Here is a 24410-nt window from a genome sequence, read left to right on the forward strand (position 1 = left end):
CTAGTTTTATTAAATACAGACTTGGTCGATAAGTTTTAACAAAACAAATCACTTTAATAAAACTTTATACATATGTGCCATGGAAAAATCAATGCAGAAAATTTAATGTTAATTTGAACAATAGCTTTCCTCAAAATATACTCCCTCAGGTTAAATACTTTGACATTTCAAGGTTAATTTAGTTTGACTACATGTCATGTTCCAGGTCCATGCTTTTTCCATGACACACATGTATAAAGTGGGAATTTCTTTGTTAAAATTTATCAATCAATGCTGTATTTAATAAAATTAAGATAGTAATAGACAATCTGAGGCCATTTCGTAACAATTGCACTAATTTTGTAGTGTTGCTTCGAATATTTATTTACCCCTCCCAGTTTTTCCCAGTTTGAGAGTGTACCACTCTTCCAATATTAATCAGAGTGTACTGATATACTGTCATTTTAATGTTTATTTAGTTTACAATATCTGCTGAAAATAACACCTTAATATCTCAACTAATGAAAAAGGTTTTAGCTTTTTGGTAAAGATCGTCCATTGAAAATTAGTAAATTTGAAAGTCGGTAAATTTGATTAGACCACTTTGTGGCTCTGTGCTGAAAAAAGTATTCAGTACAATTTAAAATGCAACATGTTGTGTGAATGTCCATTGCTTAGTTATTTTATCATGAAATTTTCAGGTAAAACGTTTGAACCATTTTTAAAAAATAACAGAAATTGTGTTCCTGGCTGGTCACATGTCAGATTACCCCACTCACTTTAAATGTAAATATCTATAAAAGTAATTCAAAATTGGGAACAGTAACACTTGTTAATGAAACTTAATACATGTAGGTATATTACCACAAAGTATAAATAAAATCAAAAATCAGACACCTAACTGGGACCCCCACCCCCTTTATTTAAACTACAAAATGCATGTAGAACATATTACTGCAGCTAATCAGAAAAACAAAACATGGTGGCTATTATGAAATAAACATTTAAATACTGAAAGCCAAGAAACATAAATTCGATTCTTTAGATTTATGCCCTCATGACTGTCATCAAAGTATTTGATAGATGGTTGATGTATTCTCCATATTAGCATAAAAATGATTATATACATTATACTAAGTTAAAGAGATGAAGTAACACTATTGCCAAAGGGTATAGACGCTGAGAAAGAATAAGCAGTAGAAATACTTTTGAATGTCATGGGCATGTTCAGCTCCATTAAAGTTCAAAGGTGGATTCTAGTTGTTTATAGATCAGTAAATATACAGATTTGTCTACAAAAGCATATTTGGCGCAAGTACCAGATCCTGATTCATTTTCAACACCAGGGCACATGAGCTTCAGGTCGGTTTATGCAGCTTGCCGACTGGCAGCCGTGTTGGAAATAAGCATTCTATTCCAGAACCGTTAAAAACATCTATATTTTTTGGATAAATTGCCCACAAGTGCTAGCTAGAATGCTTCGATATAAATATTGACTATTACCCGTAAACACAAAGTGTGTTAAATGTTCCATACCTATTTAACAATTATTCGACACTTAAGGTGAAATGCGCCTATTTTGAAATTATCGGGTTTCGTTTCGAAATTTTGATTAATATAAAATTCAGCATATTCCTCATAGACTGGGGATTTTACTTTTTTGATATTTCTGTAACTTTTTTCTCTGCAAACCTTCAAAAACAACCATTGACGTCCATTTTTGACTAACCGCGATTACACGTCCGTCAAACGATTTTTGTAAATCGTTCTGTTCATTCTACAAAAATCGATTTGCTTGCTACTCATAATATTTTCATTTAAAAATGTCTTTAAAATGGTGTGATAGGTATTTCAACAACAACATGTATTATGTATAGTTTTTTTTATCTCATCAACGTTTCGGCTAACGCCTTCATCAGGATAATACACATACAAATATAAACAACGGACGTGACGTGAAACTGATAACGTAACGTCAAATGGCGGAAAAACGTTAATCAAAATATCAAAATGCAAATACATATAATTATATACATATAATTAGTACAAGGTACTATCCCGGATATGAAAATACCAAAAATTTCCTATAGTAAGATTATATAAAAAAGCGGCGATAGGAAAAAACGGAATAGTACCCAGAGTATATGTGTAAATGCACAACTGCACATGCATAATATTCATGAATTTAATCTATTGTAAATAGCAGTTTTGAATTTAATCCTTCCGGACTTTTTGTTTTTAGTTTATGGATCCAGAAAGTTTCTTTACAGAGACGGTCAATATTATTTTTCACAATATCAATCGGCATAAATGAGAAGTCATTCATACAATGATTATTTGCATTAAAGTGTGTAGCAACATTGGAAGAGAATGCAGAGTCAATGAAATTACATATATCAAATTTGTGGCTGTTCATACGTTTGGAAACAGGTTGCATAGTTTGTCCAACATACTGCATGTTGCACTTTTTGCATGTTATTAAGTACACTACGTTTTTAGTTTGACAGTTCATGTTGTGACGTAAATTGAATGTCTCCTTTGTAACGTGACTCGTAAATGATGTCCCAGTATTAATACGCGGGCAATGTGAACAACGGTTTCTTTTACAACTTTCAGATGCGCAAATGTTCGTACTGTTAGTCGTAAACTCTGAGCTTATCAAAAAGTCTTGCAAATTCTTAGGCCGATTATACGCTACAGTAGGTTTGTACGTATTATGCACAAAATTAACACCTTTGTTATTTGATATCTTTAAAAGATCCCAGTATTTATTAATTGAACGGCCAATATTTGGTAACGACGGATTATATACCACTGTGAATGGGAGTACAGTTTTCTTGTCTCTGGTTGAGGAATTTAGTGCGTCACTTTGTGTCATATGTGATACTTTTTCAAAAGCTGCATCTATCACAGATTTAGGATAATTTCTGTCTAAAAAGAAGTCACGTAATTCATGAAGTGACGAATTAAATGAATCGTCGTCCGATATAATTCTCCTATAACGTTTGGCCTGGCTGTATGGAATTCCGTCCTTGCACATTTTCGGATGACATGAAGTGTAGTCGAGATACTGATGGTTGCTTGTTTCTTTCACATAAATATCTGTTTCAATTTGAAGCGAATCGCTTTTCGATACTTGAACATCCAAGAAGGAAACGGATTTATTCGATATGGTGTGAGTAAACTTAATATTCGGGTGGAAACTATTTATTTCATTGATGAATGAATGCAGCTCGTCAAGCGAATGATCCCATATCATAAACACATCATCAAGAAACCTTAACCACAGTGTTGGTTTGATGTCCCGAGTTTGGAAGAAGTCATGTTCAAACTTGTCCATGAACAGGGAAGCATAGGTTGGTGCCATAGAACTACCCATGGCCGTGCCCATCCTTTGGAGGTAATAATTGTCGCCAAATTAAAAGTAGTTATTTTCGAGTACAAGTTTCAGCAAATGTGAAATTTCTTCTGTCGATAATTTGCTGTTATGTTGTCCTGTTGTAGAAAATACTTGCAGGCGTCAATACCGTCATCATGTGGAATGTTAGTATAAAGAGATGATACATCTAGTGTTACAAAATATGTGTTTTTACTTTTACTTTTCATATTTTTCACTTTATTAATAATTATTTATTTAAAATGGTGTATAATTTATGGAGATCATTTTAACGTAAACGTCGATATTTACGTTAAAGTGACGTCAGAGCGACAAATATGACGTTGTGTTTCGAATAAAAATTTTGCTTCAATCTTGTCTCATGTAAAATTCAAACGATAGAATTTGAGAAAAAAACTAACATGATGATGAAAATTTTATTTTCTATCGATTGAAGAACAAAATAATAGGGTCACCGAATTCATTTTCGCGTAAAATTACATTACTCTACCTCTACCCCCAAATCACAAGATAGCGCAATTGAGTATTTTTTCCAGTATATTCTCTTTTCTTCCATAAATCTACTATTTTATTTTTTTAAGTACAATTAAATCATAATACTCTTTAAAACTCTGCTGTCTCAGATTTTAATGTTTAGATTATATTCAATCATTCAGAAAATGCGACAAAATCGACACCGCATTACCGTGCCCTGAGTTACATTACCCTATACCTATCCCAGATTTAAAAAATAATGCGTAATTCAATGGATTTTCTTGTGTCTTGGGATAAAGACAAACACATTTTGAGTTCTTTACAACTGTGCAATAATTTCATTTGACATTAAGATTGAAATGATTTATTTCGCAAGTTAATGGTAATACATGAACAGTCCTGTATCGATGCACATTTACAAAAATAAATAAGAAAACGATAGAATATAAATAAATCTTTTATCTGAATTATCTCAACCTTTTAATTTTAACAATTACATGTACAGAATTCCATCACAAGCCACTATTTCCGTTACGTATTACCTGAGCGTAAAACTGGATACATAAAGAAATGAAATTTTATACATGTAATAGCATAGAGACAAACAAATAGAATACAACTTTAGAAAATTTAAGGTAATTTATATCATCATGTTTGAATAAACTTTATTAATTTATTTAACTTTACTACAAATTTTACGTTTGGGAAATATTTCGATTGTTTGGAGAGTAGTCGGACACACCGATTTCGGAGAGTGGTCGGACATCCCGATTTCAAATGAAGTGCATCCTCTGTGAATACCTCAGGGGAAACAGTATATTTGTTATACGGAGGGGCTGTTGCTCTGAAAAGGTTGATTTATTTAGTAACTTGGCCAGAACAGAAACACCATCCTTTGCTAAGAGGTTTTAGCTCTCCAGATAAGTGTGAAAGAAGGTTATCGTTGTATTCATAGACACGTAATAGAAACATATTCCGTATGTAATTCTTTTTTCTAACAGTAGAAACCTATCAAACACCACAAATATGGGTAAACATTCTACTAAAACTGATAAATATTCCACGAAAAAAATGTTTGTTTTGGGTTTAGCGCTGTTTTCTATGTTACGGCGAGAAATAACCTAGCCAGTGTTTCTGGATTCTGTATTCTCAACAAGTTACTTCCGACTTCACCACATAAATCAGAGTTGGAGGACGAATGATTTCTGACACGTGCCTCCTATCAAGTCGTCATGCCCTACCTGAGGATCGAACTCACGATTCATAGATCTGCGCTCCTTCTATTCAGCTCAGCGGATGAGGTAAAAGAAAGAAAGAAAGTAGCGGTTGTGACTGAGACTCTCTGTAATACAACAGCGATTGATTGTTAAACATGTGTAATTCTACGTTGCCATTATCTATATGTGCGACTCAAGAATCGTAACTTTGTACGGAGGACTGGAGGCTCAAACTTGCAAACCCTGCTTTCGTATTTACGAGATATTAGGATTTGTACGGGCACGTGTATATGTGTAAGGTTTCACTTTTTATTAGCCCACCATCATCAGATGGTGGGCTATTCAAATCACTCTGCGTCCATGGTCCGTCGTCCTTCCGCCCGTCCGTCCGTCCGTCATTCCGTCCTTCCGTTAACAATTTCTCTTTATCGCATCTCCTCAGAAACTACCAGGGGGATTTTGACCAAACTATGTCAGAATGATGTATTTGTACCCTAGTTGCGTCCCTCTGAAAATCAGGTTCAACAAATTTTTCGTAAGTTATGGCCCTTTGTTTATTTCTATAATTTACATAGATTTATATAGGGAAAAACTTTGAAAATGTTCTTGCCCAAAACAACAGAGCCTAGGGCTTTGATATTTGGTATGAAGCATCATCTAGTGGTCCTCTACCAAGATAATTCAAATTATTTCCTTGGGGTCTAATATGGTCCCGCCTCGGGGGCCACATGGTTTATATAGACTTATATAGGGAAAAACTTTGAAAAACCTCTTGTCAAAAACCACAGGGCATATGGCTTTGATATTTTGTATGTGACATCATCTAGTGGTCTTCTACTAAGACTTTTCAAAAAATCCCCCTAGGGTCAAATATGGCCCCGCCCCGGGGGTCACATGGTTTACATAGACTTATATAGGGAACAACTTTGAAAATCTTCTTGTCCAAACCACAAAGCCTAGGGATTTGATATTTGTAATGTAGCATCGTCTAGTGGTTCTCTACCAAATTTGTTAAAATTATCCCCCTAGGGTCAAATATGGCCCCGCCCTGGGGGTCAAAAGGTTCATATAGACTTATATAGGGAAAAGTTTTTAAAAACTTCTTTTCAATAACCTACAACATTCAAATTTGGACCACATGTATGGTTTTGAGTGGCAAGATGAACCTTGACATGAGTTGACCTTGATTTTGACGTAGTGACCTACTTTCACATTTCTGTAGCTACAACCTTCAAATTTGGACCACATGCATAGTTTTGTGCACTGAAATAAACTTTGACCTTGACATTGACCTAGTGACCTACTTTCACATTTTTGAAGGTACAGGCTTCAAATTTGGACCACATGCATAATTTCGTGTTCCGAAATTAAATTTGACCTTGCTTTTGACCCAGCGAACTACTTTCACATTTCTCAAGCTACGGCCTTCAAATTTGGACCACATGCACGGTTTTATATACCGAAACAAACTTTGACCTTTACATCGACCTATTGACCTACTTTCACATTTTTGAAGGTACAGGCTTAAAATTTGGACCACATGCATAGTTCTGTATTCCGAAATAAAATTTGACCTTGATTTTGACCTAGTGATCTACTTTCACATTTCTCAAGCTACAGCCTTCAAATTTGGACCACATGCAAGGTTTTGTGTACCGAAACAAACTTTGACCTTTACATTGACCTAGTGACCTAGTTTCACATTTCTCAAGCTACAGCCTTTATATTTGGACCACATGCAAGGTTTTGTGTACCGAAACAAACTTTGACCTTTACATTGACCTAGTGACCTACTTTCACATTTTTGAAGGTACAGGCTTCAAATTTGAACCACATGCATTGTTTGTGTTCCAAAATAAAATTTGACCTTGATTTTGACCTAGTGACCTGCTTTTACATTTCTCAAGCTACAGCCTTCAAATTTGGACCACTTGCATAGTTTTGTGTACCGAAATGAACTTTGACCTAAAAATTGACCTAGTGACCTACTTTCACATTTCTGTAGCTACAGGCTTCAAATTTAAACCACATGAATAGGATTGTGTACCGAAACAAACTTTGACCTTGACATTAACCTAGTGACCTACTTTCACATTTTTGAAGGAACAGGCTTCAAATTTGGACCACATGCATAGATTTGTGTTCTGAAGTAAGAGATTGACCTAGTGACCATCTTTCAAATTTCTCAAACTACAGTCTTCAAACTTGATGCACATGCATAGTTTTGTGTACAAAGAACTTTGTCCTTGAAATTGATCTAGTGACCTACTTTCACATTTCTTAAGCTATAGCTTTCGAATTTAGACCACATGCACAGTGTTGTGTACGGAAATGAAAATTGACCTTGAGCTAGTCAATAAGTCTTGAAATTTGGAACACACAAAAATGGCACATTGGTGGGCGCCAAGATCATTCTGTGATCTCTTGTTTTAATAAGCGTCTTAGATGTCCAAATTCAGAATGTAACGATATTCAACATTCATTGGAAGTTTATAAGAATACACTTACGCGTATATGTAACTTAGGGATAGTATCTCTTATATCATGATTACGGAAATTATAGAAGTTATGATTTATTTGAAATAGCGCCTGTGGTATAATATATCAAAAGAATAAAAAATAAACTCTGACCTTTAAAACCGAATTCTGCTGTCGCAGGCCCTATATATGAACATTTGCGTAGAGCAGGTAATTTAGCAGGCAAGCCCGTGGCAACTAAACTTATGGTCATCTTTTGGGATTTGCGTGCGTGCGTGCGTGCATGCGTGCGTGCTTTCGTGCGTGCTTAGGGAGTGTTGGTGATAATAAAAGGAAAAACAAGATTTAAACAACGTTTACTACCGTGACGGGGCGGCTAAGTCAATAGTCATACGCCTGAAATAACAAACTTTAAAATATTTGAACTTGTATAATATTGATCTATGATATCTTACAATAATTATGTTTCAAGTATGAAACTCCGAACTATATATATAACTGCATATGCATATTTTCTTTTCATTTTAGCAGTGTATTACAACGGAAAACTTATTTATTGGTATTTTGAATAAGAAAAAAATGAAAAAATAATCATTATAATAAAGAAATATATTTAAAGCGATTTTTAAAAATAACATGATCAGTATTTTACGCAAAGTTGTCGCATTGGCATATGTAAAAAATTCTGCATTGAAACCATTTCGCACCGGTCGCCAGTTTTACAGTTATAAAGACCTCTTTTGTAAAAGAAAAACCCCATTCTCACGTACCAAGATTCTTTTCACATCTGTAGTGAGCCTCTTATGAATGAGAGTGTAAAATATTTAGATTTTAATAGAGATATATCAGAAAAACACGTAAACTAAGCTATGTGGTGATTTGGGGGTAGGGGTAGCGTAATGTAATTTTACGCGAAAATGAATTCGGTGACCCCATAATTTTATTCCATAAATCGACAGAAAATAAGTTTTTCATCATCATGTTAGTTTTTTGTCAAGTTCTATCGTTTGGATTTTACATGAGACAAGATTGAAACAAAAAATTTATTCAAAACTCAACGTCATATATGTCGCCCTAACGTCACTTAAACGTAAATGTCGAGTTTTACGTTAAATTGATATCCATAAATTATACACCATTTTCAAGACATTTTTGAATTAAAATATGATGATTAGCAAGCAAATCGATTTTTGTAGAATGAACAGAACGATATACGAAAATCGTCTGATGGACGTGAAATTGCGGTTCATCAAAAATGGACGTCAATGGTCGTTTTTGAAGGTTTGCAGAGAAAAAAGTTACAGAAATATCAAAAAAGTAAAATCCGCAGTCTACGAGGAATATGCTGAATTTTATATTAATCAAAATTTCGAAACGAAACCCGATAACTTCAAATTAGGCGCATTCCACCTTAACTAAAAAAATGTTGTAAAAGGAACCCTGCAAAACCTTCTTTGAAGAGTAAAGGAGATCATATACGAGAAACAGTAGTTGTGCCATGAAAAGTGTTATGCATATATATATTTCTAGTACTTACTGTCATTTAGAATTCTTAAGAAAACCTTTTGCGATAAATATGTTAGCATATTTAATTTACTACTGTACATGCTGTTTAAAGTACCAAAAACATATGAAACTAAAATAACAGTTTTAAATTGAGTGTGTATATTTGTTCTCAAAAAATGATAAGGTGAGTACAATAAGCCTCTGAAATTTTGTCAGGCGCGATAATCATATTTAAAAAAAATTATTGTATTTTAAGTTGATACTAGTAATCTTAATTCTCGATTACGAAACTAGTTCTTACAACTTTGATTAATTGCTCTCAACACCCATTCCTGACGGAATAAATCTCCAGTTTAGACTTTTTAGTTATGTTGTAAAATTAAAAATGCAATAGGTAGTTTAAAATAAACGCAAACGCATCACAAACTGCTGTACCTCATAGAAAAATGATAGAATTTTGTGATTTTACAAGTTATTCTATTTTTCTGAGACTCGGGGCAAACCTAAATTATAATTATGGTCCAGTATACCTGAGTGCACCTCACTAAATGATTATATTTTCACTCTGCACTTGTCGATTTTTATAATTTATATTTTATTGTGTTCCCAATAAATTGCTCTATAATGTGCCGAAAATCACATCTAAAAATAACCAGCGGTTACGGAACTACATACGGAGTAACATTAATATTGAACGCCACTCCTACAACAATATCAATGTAAAACAAATCCAGATAGTCTGCCGTAACAAAATTTATTTATATACAATTTTATCAACGTTTCTTAGACACAGTTCACAGTGGTCCATTGAATAGCGTACATGCTTCACATACAAGAGGTCGGGAGTTCGAACACCGCTGGAGGCTTTTGTTTTTCCATTTCCATTTCATTTTTGTTTCTGTTTGTCTTATTTTACTTTTTTTATATATATTTATCACAAATCTTGCAAATATTTGAGCAGAAATCATTATTGTGCTTAGTTAAGCAATGTTCTGCCTGTAAGTTTTGAACAAAAGTTTTGGGGGTTCAAATTCAAAGGCATGGAAAATCATATGTTGCTTTTCTCCCTTCCCTTCCCTAGTCTTTCTCGTGCATAGCGACTACTTTCTCAAAAAATCAATTAATTTATAGAACTAAAGTTACACTTGGAAAAAAATGTTGGCTATTAACTTGAGAGGCCCAAGCTTAGATCCATATAGAGCTAAGAAATTACCTTTAATCACATTCAAAATGTTTCTAGACTGTTAGGAGTTTGCTAACTAAATTGGATTTCCTAAATTTCGACAAACAGTGTTTGTGCTCCGGATACAATTCTGGTCAAGAACTTATTAGATTGAATTTGAAATAAGATATTTACATGTAAATGGTTGTCATTCTCCTAACCATAGCTAATTAGTGGGACAAAAGTTGTTCTTAAAGAGTGTCATTTGACAATAACGACATTTAAAAAGAATTGCAATAGTCTGTGATTAGGATAACATGATTATGCAAGTCCCGGTATCTATACTACAAAAGTTTAGAACAAAACAGAACAGAACAGATATTTTATTATAGACTTGTACGAAGTATAGCTGAAATATTCTAATAATGATTAATTCTCCTAATCTCTGAGCTGTAGTAAACGTTCTTCTTTTTATTTAGAATATAAATTTTGACAAACTGAGAAATAACTTTAATGTATTCTAAGAATCATGAAATAACTGATATTACATTCAGGAATTATGGATTATCATTAAACTTAATAGAGCATTAAACTTCATAAAAAAAATCTATCTGTAATATCAGGTATTTTCATTAATTTAAAGAGAATTCCTATAGTTTTTTTCCTTTCATAGAATTTTTTTAAATTCACATATATGATAGGAAAATTTGTGCTGAAAACAATGAACAGATAAAAACAATAGGTTACCAGGCTTGTTTTTGTGAAAAATTGTTTTGAACACACCCGCTGTTGCTGAAATTGCCAGCGATTTTTCAACATTTTCATAATTTTCTGCTTTTTTATAAATACCAACCAAAATATTCATCAAGACAGCACAATACGGTTTTTTTCTTTTTACAGATTTTATTATATACTTATTTGATATCATAGTCATATTTGTACTACTCTATCCTTACAATAATGTGTACAAATGAAAAAAACATATTGTTCCATATTTACTTTTGTGCACTTTTTTCAATGAAAAATACACATAGTGAAGAATATGTTTTTAAATTTTGAAAAAACTCTTTCATAGAATTTTTTCCTGTTTTTCTTGTGTATAGGTAATTGTATTGTGAGCATAAAAATGGCTAAAAATGTATAGGTCACCAGGCTAAATTTTATGTTAAGACCGCTAAAATACAACACCTGTTCGGACGGAAATGGCGCGAACCTGGCCAAATTAATTACATGTATGTTTGCTAAAAGTTAAAAAAATGTTTTAAAAATTCTTAATTCTTTCTATAATTGAATACTAAATAATCTGAAAGGTGATATTGTCTTATCAGTACTAAGTCAATTATGTTACATTATATGAACAACACTGTCTTTGTTCTAAAATGCAATGTGAAAACAAAACCACAAAATTAGCAAGATACCTGTCAGGCATGATACTTGTCAGTACAACATAAACCAGTATCAACATTTGATTACTGATAAAACTTATCAAAAATGTTATTTTATTCAAGATTCCTCATATTTAAGATTATCTGTAACATGTTTCAACAAATACTGACTTCAGTTCAGTTTTCCATAGAAAGTGTCGGCTGCGCAGAAATATGCGCATAAAAAACTATAGGAATTCCCTTTAAATAACACAAATTCTTAATTTTTCATAGGGCACTGATTTTGATTTATCAAGAGAACTCTGTCATTCAGACAACGCCTACAAGGTTAAATTCATATTGGTTTCTTATTAACTGCCATGTCCATTTTCTCTTCAAAAAGATAAGTTTTGAAAGAAAATTCTAAATTTGCTATAAAGCATGAATAGTGTCACGTCTGACTTGATGTTGCACCAACATTATTCCAATGCGCTGATGCCATGAGGTTGATCATGATGTTACGCAGGGTTATTGTGTTTAAAAAAAAAAAAAACTATATGCAACACATGAACTGAAAAGAAACTTTGCATTCCTGGATTCAAACATTTGTATTATAAGAGTAGCAATTTACAGCAATGCATAATCGTTGAGGTTAATAACGCTGAATGTAGGTATGTACAAAAGTGGGTATACTGGACAGGTTTAAATATGCGAATTTCAGTATAATCTTTAACTCAAGAACACTATTTTCCATTGTCAGTCTCTTGACACATTTGAAAAATTATTAGCTCTCGTTCATTTAAACCAAACATTTTTAGACATTTGCCTTTGTTCATATTTTTCATAACAAGTCTTAGAGCAAAATCGTCATGCTTATTACTGTCAAAACTGAAAGCCTAATTTCATATTATTTTATATAGCCGAATACTTAAAATTCAAACAATTGCTACAGATTTTAGAAAGTGGCGACAGGAATAGTATTAATTTTCAAAAATGTGGCTACAACTTTATTAGGCCCAAGGGAAGTCCTGAACCGTAATAATTTAGGTGAAACACTATTTTCAAGCCTCGATCATTTGATAATTCAAGCTATAATATCTTGTACGCACCCAGAATGATATGCTTGATAATGGTTTTCGCGATATGACATATTGTGTGCTCAAGAGAGTAAGTCAAGCACTCATGATTTTATTTCAAGTTCACAAGATAAATTGTTGTGCCCGCAATACAATAATATACTTATTATTATATATCTATTTTATCTATCCAATCGCGAACGTTCATTTACATTACGTGATCGCTCAATAAATTACGGTATTTGGACGCACGTGCGTACAAAAATTCCTGTATTTTCTGTATTTGGACGCACGTGCGTACAAAAAATCCTGTATTTTCTGTATTTGGACGGTTCAGCAGTCCCATGCTAAGCATACGATAAAGCCCGAAACGCGTGAAAATGTTCAGAACGTAAATCGTAGGCGCTCTATGTACAGAGTTTGATTATTCGTCATGAAAGCAGGATTTAATTGTCGTTTGTTTGTTTACAAAACAACACACACGATGGCGGTGCTATCTGATTAAGATATTAACACGTTTGTTAATAATAAAAAACCTAGAAATACAGTACAAAATAAACATCCTCAGATGTTGGAATATTTAAAAAGTGGATAAAAGATTGAAGCAGTTCCGCACGAAACTAAGAAACTGGAAGATATCAGCCCTGACTGTCTGTATAGCTACCTCAGAAGATTTTATTTAACAGTCAAGAAACAAAATGGTGAAGATTATTAACCAGACAGCCTTATTGGAATCAATAACAGTATAGACAGATATTTGTCTGATAAAAAATACCCTACAAGTATATGCAAGGGAGAGGAAATCAAGTCGTGTAGGAGTGTTTTACTGGCTAAGGGAAAACAGTTGAAAAACAGATGGAATGGACAGAAAACCTAACAGAGCAGAACAAGTTTCGGAAGAAGAAAAAGAAGAGGTATTCCTAAATAGAAATTATATAGATCTAGATATATACAGATATAATTGAAAGAAATTTCTCGTACTTTTCTCAATGTTTTAAACATATTGGGGTCATCATGGTAAGTCACAAGAAACAGAAGTAGATCTAATTCTTTAATCCTGGGAAAAGTACGATCGATAAATAGTTAATCGGAAATTGTTGATTGTTTTTCTCGGCACTGGTGACTAAAAAATAAACTTGATATTTTCTTCTTTAGTTTCCTGTCACTTATCATGTAGATCTTATATAAAACAATAAGAAAAAGATGAAAATAAATTTTTGAAATCATCTCCCATTTTCAAACATAATTTGTAGTCTCCTAACGCTTCGTTTTTAGATAACGTTCTCAGTGTTCTTATTGATTACCGCACCTCTAGTCCGGGTTGTCTAGAGGTCCGGTTACCGTACCACTTTTGAATACAGGTTGGGGACCACTTTAAGAGAAGCGGTGGTGTACAGGATAAGGTGTTGGTCGCTCATCTGTGAAGTGTCGGTTCCAGCCCTACTGGGTTGTGTCGTACACCTGTACTGGTTTTTACAGAAAGCGGACTAGAATGACCCAATCAGTTAATAGCGTACTTCGCAACCAAGCTAAAATAAATTAGTTTAATAAACAAAACTAAAACTTGTGACACTTATTACGATAGCTGTACCGACTGAGGTAAAAAGATATATAAACGGGCTGAACAAACAAAGTCAGAAGTTAATAGTCTATAAATGCAAAGTGGAAATATAATATATTTATAATTATGATATTTTTTGATTGAACATTATTTTAGTACACTGTATATGTATATTGTTTTTAGTGCAGTAGTAAATAACATAGTACATGTGTAACTAAAAAGATATTTACTGTGTTTCAGTTTGCGTCTTCTTCAGGACAAATGAAATAGAATCATTCATATATTTTTCAGACACTGTGGTAACGTGGTATAATGGGCTCATCCTCCCCTATGGCTTTGCTGCTTGCAATCTGGTAGAGAAATAACATTTTGGGGTTAAGAGGGCGTGACGAACACCATAAATTGAGATGGGGCGATGTGACAATACTTAAGGAAGTTGATGGTGCCAGGTAAATCATTGACCTGAGTTAAAATAAAATTAAAAATTATTTATTTTAATTGGAAAACAAAAATAATGCTTGAATCTTGTGATTTAAAATAATAACCTATCCCAAGTTTAACCGTACAGAACCTGTTAATATGCATTGTTGGGTATTTCATTTCAGAGTTACGGCAGTGTTATAACCATATACCTGCGATCAGTTAATCCAACTACTTTATTTGTAATTTGACCAGTATTAGCATCGGTCTCTGCAGGTTGCTGACAACTTCCTCACCAGAAGCAATGTTTGGAGATAGCAGTTATAGACATACTGTCTTACATCTGATTATCAAAGAGTCAGACAAGAGGTTGAGGACTGAACCTCTGTTCTCAATATTGAGGAGCGAGAATTTTAATTGAAATTGGGTCCGGCTAAATATATGTGTGAAATTATAAAAAGCAGTTTAAGTAAACTTTAAAATGAAGTTTGCAAAATATATCAAAATTTTTCTTGTAGAAAAATATAAGAAAATACATAATATAGTTGTGTATTGAACAAACATGTGTATTTGTCATAGATTCATGCAGAGACCTGTCCTGTGAATTTGCTGATAGAGTACACACACAGGTAAATATAAAATTAAAATGCAGTTATTTATTCTCTTGAAATGTTTTGTTTACAAAGAAATACAATTCAAGATTTTCTTTCATTTGGTTACGAACAACCTTTGGGCGGTAAAAATATTTTGTTTAAGAAATTATTGGTTCCAAAGTGTGGTTTATTGTAGATTCTAACACGACCAGCTAATTACTCATATACACATAGAAGAACATCAGTCAACGGTTATTTTGCAAAAACCCATGCGCATGCAGCGACGTCATCTAATCCAGGCGCGTATCATGGTCGTAACAATAGTTACCATTTTTTTCTAACACTGTTGATACTATCATGTCATGCTAGAATCGAAACAACGAAGTTCCAAGGTGTGATTTATCATAGAATAACCTTAAGTTTTTCTACAGCCTGAGTAATATATTGTTTCGCATTAGAACGAAAAACATCGGTTATTCTAAGATAAACCACGATTGGGAACTTAAACATGTTAAATAACCTGTGTTTTTAGTTCTTATGCATAATAATATATCACACAGGCCGTAGGAACGAAAACTTGAGAACTTGTTTTTTCAATGATTCTAACATTAATACCGGTATCAGCAGTTTAAGAAAAAATGATAACTACATTTTTACGACATGTACTACACTTCATGTTATGCATCTGCGTTATTCTGTATATTGAGGATGACTTCACAACATTGCATTCACATGCGTTATCGCAAAATAACCTTTGATAGATTTTCGCCTATGTGAATATATAGGTTATTTGATGGTCGTGATAAAATTTTATTTGACTGCTGGCATAAACAATAATTTCTTGTACAAATAAAACAGAAAAGAGCGAATAAAAAAATGCTTTTTTTTCATATATTTTTGCATGTGGCTCGATTAAAACATTGTTTTTTAAGAAAATATTAAAATTAACAGGACAAAGTAATAAATGTCAGTTATGACGAACAATAGTAGACTACATAAGTCTGCAAAATGAAGACATAAATGATAAATCATTATTTTGAGTAATTTTACTTTTGCGACACTCTCATCTACGACATTTAGAAAGAGAATACTTCTTTTCTCCTGCCACCTCGAATTTTCCTCCAAAAAAGTCTGAATACCAATAAATGAATATGGTGTGGCCTAAATACTAAATAGTAAAAATGATGATGTTGAAGTACAAGGAACAATTATTTAGATCCAAAAGTTAATGTACTATGCCAATTAGCTGTGTCATGTCTACAGGTACTTTGCTACATATATTTTGTTTTTATTACAGGCGACCGTTGACAATGTGCATGCCAGATAGCCCATTTTATCTGCAGATACACTAGCATTGAGAAAAACCTGGACCATCAGGCTCAGTTGCACAAGGCTGGTTCAAGAACCAGCTTATGGGAGTTCAAAGCCTTGGAAGACTAACCACTCGGGGAGGAAGACAACACTTAAACGCCTAAAAGAAGCAAACTTTGACAATGTAGACATAATACAGTCAACTGGTCGCAAAAATGTACAGTCACTAACTCTTAACATCAGCATGAACAGTTGCGTCTAGTACAGCCACGTCCAGTGCAGTTGCGTTTTGCATAGAGTCTGAGAGTATAGAATTTTCAGAAATTCTTCCTCAAGGAATGGAAGAGATACTCAACACTTGAGCAGTTTGAAAAGTTTCAAACTCTTTAAACTAATTCCAAGGAAATTGTGACAAATCAGGAAATTCACTTATCATCCAACCAGGGGAGGGGGGGGGGGGGGGGGGGGGGGGGGGTTAAGAAGTCCAATGTTTTCTGGAGCAAATATAAGTGGTGGACAATTCACTATCAATAATAACTTTAATTCTATATAGGTTTGATAGACTTACTTGATGTAGGTCCTTGTATATAGTATTTCACAATTGTTCAAGGACAGTTAATAAATCAATGTTCAGCATTTTATATTGAACCATCTTTGTTAATTTGTAGTTATTTTCACTATGAACAAACAGTTTGAGACTGGAAGATAATTCCTGTGTTGCTGATTAACCCTTATCATGGTCGACACAATTAGTTCTGCCTTTGAGACTCGAGTAGATCTTTATTAGCCTGCACATCCGTGCAGTCTGATCATGATCTGCAATGTTCGCTATCAGTTAGTATCTATTTGGTGAGCACCCATTTTAACAGTTAATGGTGCCGTCGTACCGTCAAGCAAATATTAATTTTGTGAAAAGCGTGCTCAAGATTGCGATTACTTCATTTTCAAATTAAAATGGAAGCAATTTGTCATTATTCAGTCTTAAAATAAAAAATACCCAGACAATGTTCAGACAATGTAGAATACTTCACGAGGTTATAAAATAATGTCATTTTGATAGAAAATACTTTTATAGCCTTTTAAAACCTGACATAACCGATCTTATCAAAATTTCTATATAGAAATACATAGAAACCATAGTCATCAACTTCAAACAAAAATGGAAGCAATAAGTTTTTGTATCACATCAACAAAAAATATATTGAAATAAAGGGCAAAAAAATAAGATTACTTCACGAGGTTATAAAATTTTGTTAAATAACGATACAAATACGTTTTTAATGTTTTAAATATATTTTCCTATACAAATCTATAGTAAAACTGTTTATCGATAAACGTTATCCGGTCCGCGATCCGTGTATATTCAAGGGAGACTACTTTTGCCGAAACTACTGGTCAATGTATTGGAATGTTGGCCATGAACTGAAAGATGGACAAATTCATTATAGAAATTTAGCATGATAAGGGTTAATTTCTGTTCTTTTCAAATGTACTTGAATGTGCAGTTGATGTATCTGTGCTTCTTTAAATATATTTATCACATGTTTGACGCCGCGGAGTGAAATAAAGCCATTAAATAAAAAGTCATTTAAAGTATAGAAAACCTTGGTCAAATTGACTTGTTTATAATAGTTAGAGAAAGTAGAACTGCTGTTGTTTCGACAGGAAGAGCTACAATGTGGTAAAAATAATATTACGTTTGTGATTTTCTATATTGAATTTATTATACGAGTTGAATAAAATTGATGAAATGCTCGGCACAGCCTCGCATTTTACTATTTTATTCAACTTGTTTAATAAATTCAATATGGAAAGACACTCATGTAATATTCTCTATTTATCACATGTTTGCGTCGCGGGAGTGTAACAAAGCCATTACATAAAGACGATAAGACACTTGTGAAATAATGCTTTGATGTCAATATCATTTATATTATGAGATGTTTGTCAAATGTACTTTTTACATAGTGAAAGAAAGTAGAATTTTTTATTTTTCTGCAGGAAAAGCTATTATGTAATAAAAAGAAAATTACATTTGTGATTTTCCATATTGAATTTATTAACCTTGTTGAATGAAATTTATAAAATGCTCGACAGAGCCTCGCATTTTATTATTTTATTCAACTCGTTTAATAAATTCGATATGAAACAACACACAAGTAATATCTTCTATTTGTGATATCAAAGATATCTGTGAAACATGTATTAAAGATATCTGTAATAAATGTATTAAAGATGTCACTGATATTTAAGATATAGGGATCGGTGTTTTTAAAATACCTGTGATACTTGTTTTGATATCAAATATATCTATGATATTAAAGATACCTGTGATATCAATAATATTATATTAAAGGCATCTGTGATATTAAAGATATCTGACATCATGTTGTTTTTACCTTTTACGTATAGGATATAAGACGAAAACGATCCAATATGTAAAATACTGGACTGTCTGAAGCGCGTTAGTGCTGAGGACCGTCCAGTATTTTACATATTGGATCCTTTGAGGCTTATATCTTACTTAAAACATTGTATTTATGACATAACCAATAAAACAAATTACGTATAAACCATTGACGTAAAATATTCTTAAATTAATTCGGTTTTTATTCACATTACCGCATTTAATAACAGTTGCTATATGATTTTGAAATACCCTATAGATCCTCATGACTATTTTACGCACGTTTTTCTCATAATGCACGACTGCGTTTTTCTCGGGTTCCTCGCCTTCGTGATATTGGACTTTCGTTAGCCCGGGATTCTCGTGATGCTATTAATTGTGTTTACACGGAATAAGCAGTAGTATTCTCTTGAGTGGCGGCGGGGGGAAATGAATTTGTGACATTTTAGAAACAAAAAACTAGATTTATTTTAATTCATGGAAACTTTCTTTGTGTTAAAATTTACAAGGGTATGGCGGATTAGGATAATGTTTCACTGAAAGCGTAGTTGGAATCGGACAGCTGGAGAAAATGACTGCTGCATGTGCACTAAGTGAGAAAATGGGTTATTTGTTTACACGCCTGGCAATATAATGTTGTGGTTTATTCACACTGGAAAACCGGCTGTCTTGACGCCCGCTGGAAATGTAACCCAGCTGGAAATGTAACCCAGCTGTAAATCGGTTGGTAAAGTTTTCATTTATTTCTATTAAAACGAAGCCAATTCTTGCAAATCAACTTGACAGTTTTGTCAAGGAATGACCATGGCTTAAATTTACAATATCTGGGCCAAAAACGATCGCTATGTTTTGAGATATTCGCTAACAATTTCTTCAGTTTGAAAAATCGAGCAAAAATCCAAAGTTTGGCGCAAATTGTTTTGATTATGAACAACTTGTGAAAACTTTTATCATCTGGTTTAACAGATGTGTCCTTTCGGAACACCTGTGTAAAGATTCCGGGTTCTACGTTATTCCTGAAAAAGTATATTAGCTGTTAAATAGGCATGGTCGAGAAAAAAGACTGTCGAAAACGGCCGCTAGTGCTGTCGTTGAACTCGGATGTTAACATTTATAGACTATCCATTAATTCCGATGATTTTGAATACTTTTGTATGTAAAAAGTATTACTGGCAGTGATTTGACGGAAACGTAATTACTTTTAAAATGGCACTTTCATTTCAAGAGGCTTTAGGACAATATTCCTTCACACGCGGACTGACTTTTAACCTAGTTCACGCGTTCTTGCAATTTTTTTCCGCCATGCGAATGCCAACCATATATTTTTTGCAGTTATACCGAAGCATTATAGTACATATTGCCATTTTGCCAGCTTTTGATGGTGGAAGAAAACCACTACATGTGCCTCCGGGCTACTAAAGAAAGTAATTTCACGTCGGGTTTTGCAAGTGCAAATGATTGCTTCTGGTCGTCAGTCCTTTGATTTTCGTTTGAAGAATTCAGTATATTTAATGAATCTCAAATGCCCGTTCTTGTTTTGAACAGTGTTCTCAGTGCAGTGCTTGATAGATGTGTAATCATTTTTGCTCATACATAATTATTTAATTGCTCCTAATGTAAATCTGCAATTTTGTTTTATTCATAAATACCTTTACAACAAATACTAGTTTATTCATGGTCTAAAACTGCAAGTTGTTGATGTATAGGCAAACGATTGAAAACGATTGTTTCAAATCTAAATAAGCAGACCTATGCAAAATGTCACATGACTGTTAATCAGTTATTTCTTAACATGGCAGCCACATGTAGCTTTAATTAACATATAACAAGGTCGGAACTCTTCTTTGCTTGTTTACGATCTTACACAGTCAGCTGTCAAATAAAACCGCATGAAAATAAAAGGTCTACTATACGACACAATATATTTGAAGTTTTGTCTATGCATGTAGGAATTGCCAGCCTAACACAAAATACTTATTTATAGCTCTGTGTTAAAGAATTTTTTGTTATACTGACATTGGAGGCGGTCATTAATGAATGGGCCTCACTAATACTTGTATCACCGGTAACACATGTTTGAAGTTTAAAAATAAATACTTAAAAATAAGTCCATGCATGTAGAATCAAAGCCCGGACGGACGGACGGACGGACGAAAGCAACTTCTAGACTCTAAACCAAAAGGACAATAATGAATCAACCAGAATTACTCGAGATGGCAATAAGGAACATACATATGTATATACAAACTGTTTACTGACTGCAGGTACATGTATACGCATTTTACACGAATGAAAGATGAAAGAAATCCCCAAAACACAGACAGACTAAACAGATACAAAATATACATAAAGAAGAGACACAATGGGGCGTATAACATGTCTACAAGACAGCTTTTATACAACTGTATTCTCGATAGCCGACAGCTGACTTCAACGACTGCCTATTTCAAATACAGCGGCCGTTTTCGATAGCGAATATCTCAAAACATAACGATCATTTTTGGCCCAGAAATTGTAAATGTAAGCCATGGTCGTTCCTTGACAAAACTGTCAAGTTGATTTGCAAGAATGGACTTCGTTTTAATAGAAATAAATGAAAAACTTTACCTACCGATTTACAGCTGGGTTACATTTCCAGCGGGCGTCAAGCCGGTTATCCAGTGTGTTTATTAGTTCAATGACAGTTTTTGTTGGGTTGTACATGAAGTGCCAAAAAATTTTCAAATTTAGTGCAAGAAGACTAACAGAACCGACATTTTAATATATTATCGGATACAGCTACTGGTAAGTCCAAATCATGTTAAACTTGTGATATTATTTTCGTTCGTTTTTAACTGGTTAAGGTTCATGTAAAGTGTTTGAGACTGCCCCATCGAGTGAATATTTGTTTCATGTTTTGAGACCTCATAGGCCTTTGTTTTTCATACATTGTATAACAAACTGTTCAGAAATAGTAGACGTGTCATTCAAGAGAGGTTGTTTTGTTCGGTACAATAATATTTCTCTTATATGACATGTACTTTGCTTGTCCACATTCTGTTTTGTAAAAAATATCAAACTTCTTTTTCAAAAATATTTTGACATTAGGTCTATACTTATTGTGGGCCTAACATATTTTTCCAGGTACTCCCAGTGTTAAAATTGCTACAATACATCTACATTTCAAAAAGTTGCCAAAATTGCAAAACGAAAGTGAAAGTAGAGCTGTCAAAATGACAAAATACTCCTATATTTCAGAAAATATGTAAGTTAACTGCATTTCAGTACTAGGAGTACCTAGATAAATATGTTACAGACACAAACAAAACGTATTTAAAGAAAAAATACTTTTGAGAAAAACGTTTGATATTTTCTACAAAATAGAACCGTGACGGTCGAAGTACTAGTAATTTTAGACAAAATACTTATTCTCAAAGAAGCTTACATTTGTATAATATATTCCATACTTTCTCTAAACAATTCAGTGTATTTATAATAAATAGAAACGGTCTTTGAAGAATAAATTTCCAAAATCAAAATTCACCTGAGGGGTGGTCTCCAAACACTTTACATGAACCTTAATACACGACGCATAGTGGCGATTCGGAAGCTGAAAACTAAGGAAAACTTGCTTTCAATATGAATTTTATCTATGCACTCGAAGCTACTCTTATTTAAGTTATTATCACAATGGATGTTTAATGTGGCCCTAACTGGAATACTGAAAAATATATTTGATATCATTCACTTTGAATTATTAGATTTATTTTCACTAAAATTTCGGTATTTCATATAAAATAGTATAAAATGAAATAGAATATACGAGTACAAAATTAAAAGGTATTTCGACAAAACTAAGGTTCATGTAAGAACACGTGTCCCATAATTGCAGTTGTTTTTCTTTTCCAATAGGCAGTCTCACAGACTGAACAAATGTGAGCAAATGCTTAGCACTGGCTTCAAACACAAGAAATGAAGGCAATTTGTTCTACGTAGGGTGCTATAAACGTTTATATTTTGAAAGGAAGATCCTGTTTTTCTACAGTTTTTTTTTTATACGGATGTAATACTCAAATATACATAAACTGTAACTGTCAATACCCACAACAAAAATATGAGCTGCACCATTAGAAAACCAACATATTGGTTTTGCGACCAGCATGGATCCAGACCAGCCTGCGCAGTCTGGTCAGGATCCCATGCTGTTCTCTTTCAAAGCCTACTGCAATTAGACAAACTGTTATCAAACAGTATGAATCCTGACCAGACTACGCAGATGCACAGGCTGGTTTGATCCATGCTGGTCGCAAACGCACTATGTTGGTTTCGCTCACGGCGCGGCTAATATCATTTTCAGGGGTTTACATGAACATTCAGAAACGTGTAAGCATTTGTTTTTTTTTTCTATGTACAGATGTACGGATACATTCTGAAAATGTGGATTGTGACATAACAAAAAGTTGGTTATGTATACGAGGATGCAATGCTTCACTTAACTTTCGTAAATCGTAAATTATTATTACTATTGTTTTTATGCTTCCCGAAGGGCGAGCATATAGTTGACACTTTGTCCGTCCTTCCGTCCGTGCGTAGTATAACTTGAGAAGTATTAACGGCATTTTATTAAAATTTCACATAATCATAGAGGCCATCGAGACAGAGCACTGTCAAAGAACCATAACTCTACCTTATCTAGCTTTTGAATTATCTCCTTTTATTATACAAAATAAGGCTTGTCCGGAGCATTACTTGAAAAGTATTTATCCGTTTATGACATTTCATTTAAACTTCTCAAAATCATAAAGGCCATTAACAGTACGGCCTCAAAGAACTATCATGATTGGTGTTATCAAACTGCTTTTTAAACAGAGAGCAATAAATTCTTGCATATTTTTTTAGAACTGGAAACGTGAACAATATTGAGGAAATTGTTGCTCTCGGAAGTTGTCGGTAAGCGAGTAAGACTACGTTGACGCATGCAAAATATGTATAATGCTATTTTTAAAATTTTGCGATTTTGTCCATAATTATTATGCATCTAGATCTATACATAAAACTTAGTTCTGATATTAATTTTCCTTTTTATTATCAGTACTGTGTTATTGGACTGCTTTCATTTGATTACAATATTTCTATATGGAATTACACTTATCTCTACATGTATTGATAAATATTGGACTACACGAGGATACTGATTCTGTATATAAATCGTTTTTCTCGTGCAGTCCAATATTTAAATACACAGTCCAGTATTAAAATAATATTGGACTCCACGTGGAAAATACTGTACTAAGTCCAAAATGAAAGCAGTCCAATATTAAAAATACAGTACAGGAAGAACAAAGGAGTGACGTCATGACATTGTTTTAAAGTAATGTTAATACACAATTATTGCTTTTTGGTGAGGTCGATATGTGGATTTATCAGGTCGATAAATCCACAAATGGACCGAACTTAAAAGGCAACAACTGTTTTATTATTAAACC

At 33.3% G+C, this 24410-nt stretch overlaps 1 long non-coding RNA gene across 1 annotated transcript; it reads left to right on the forward strand.

The window, feature by feature from the left end:
• The first annotated feature begins 12292 nt into the window (after positions 1-12292).
• On the forward strand, positions 12293-16968 carry LOC128550434 (uncharacterized). Its single transcript, XR_008368283.1, has 3 exons — positions 12293-14663; positions 15214-15263; positions 16525-16968. It is a non-coding gene; the product is annotated as an uncharacterized LOC128550434 (long non-coding RNA).
• Positions 16969-24410: the final 7442 nt, after the last annotated feature.

Source organism: Mercenaria mercenaria, chromosome 18 (genome assembly GCF_021730395.1).
Source record: "Mercenaria mercenaria strain notata chromosome 18, MADL_Memer_1, whole genome shotgun sequence".
In the NCBI taxonomy this organism is placed as follows: Eukaryota; Metazoa; Mollusca; class Bivalvia; order Venerida; family Veneridae; genus Mercenaria; species Mercenaria mercenaria.